The following is a 492-nucleotide window of genomic DNA, read 5'->3' as shown; positions in this document are numbered from 1 at the left end:
ATTGTTTTGGATTCTACGCACCCAAATTAATACGAAAAAGTGTTTTCCCGAGAAATTTTGGTGTAGTCAATTTTTGGTAAAAAATGAAGGTTATGCACTGCCTTTTTTTGAGGCCCGAAAAAAAATTGTCTCAGATCGACCCGGAAAAAAATTGTCTTATAGAATGTGGCCTGTAGAATCCATAATTTCAAACAGTTCCAAAATTGGGCTACTAGTCCAAAAATTACAGCCCTTTGAATTTTTTTTCGAAATTGGTTTCTAGTTTATAACTTTTGATTGAGAAGTCTGATCGAAAAAGTACGAATTGTTTTGGATTCTACGCACCAAAATTGCCGTCGATTTTTGGTAAAAAAGGAAGGCTATACACTGCCTTTTTTTTTGGTTCGAAAAAAAAATTGTCTCAGATCGACCCGAAAAAAAAATTTCTTATAGAATGGGGCCTGTAGAATCCATAATTTCAAACAGTTCCAAGATTGGGCTACTAGTTCAAAA

This window comes from Photinus pyralis, unplaced genomic scaffold, assembly GCF_008802855.1.
Source record: "Photinus pyralis isolate 1611_PpyrPB1 unplaced genomic scaffold, Ppyr1.3 Ppyr1.4_LG9, whole genome shotgun sequence".
NCBI lineage: Eukaryota > Metazoa > Arthropoda > Insecta > Coleoptera > Lampyridae > Photinus > Photinus pyralis.
This window is presented reverse-complemented; position numbering follows the sequence as displayed.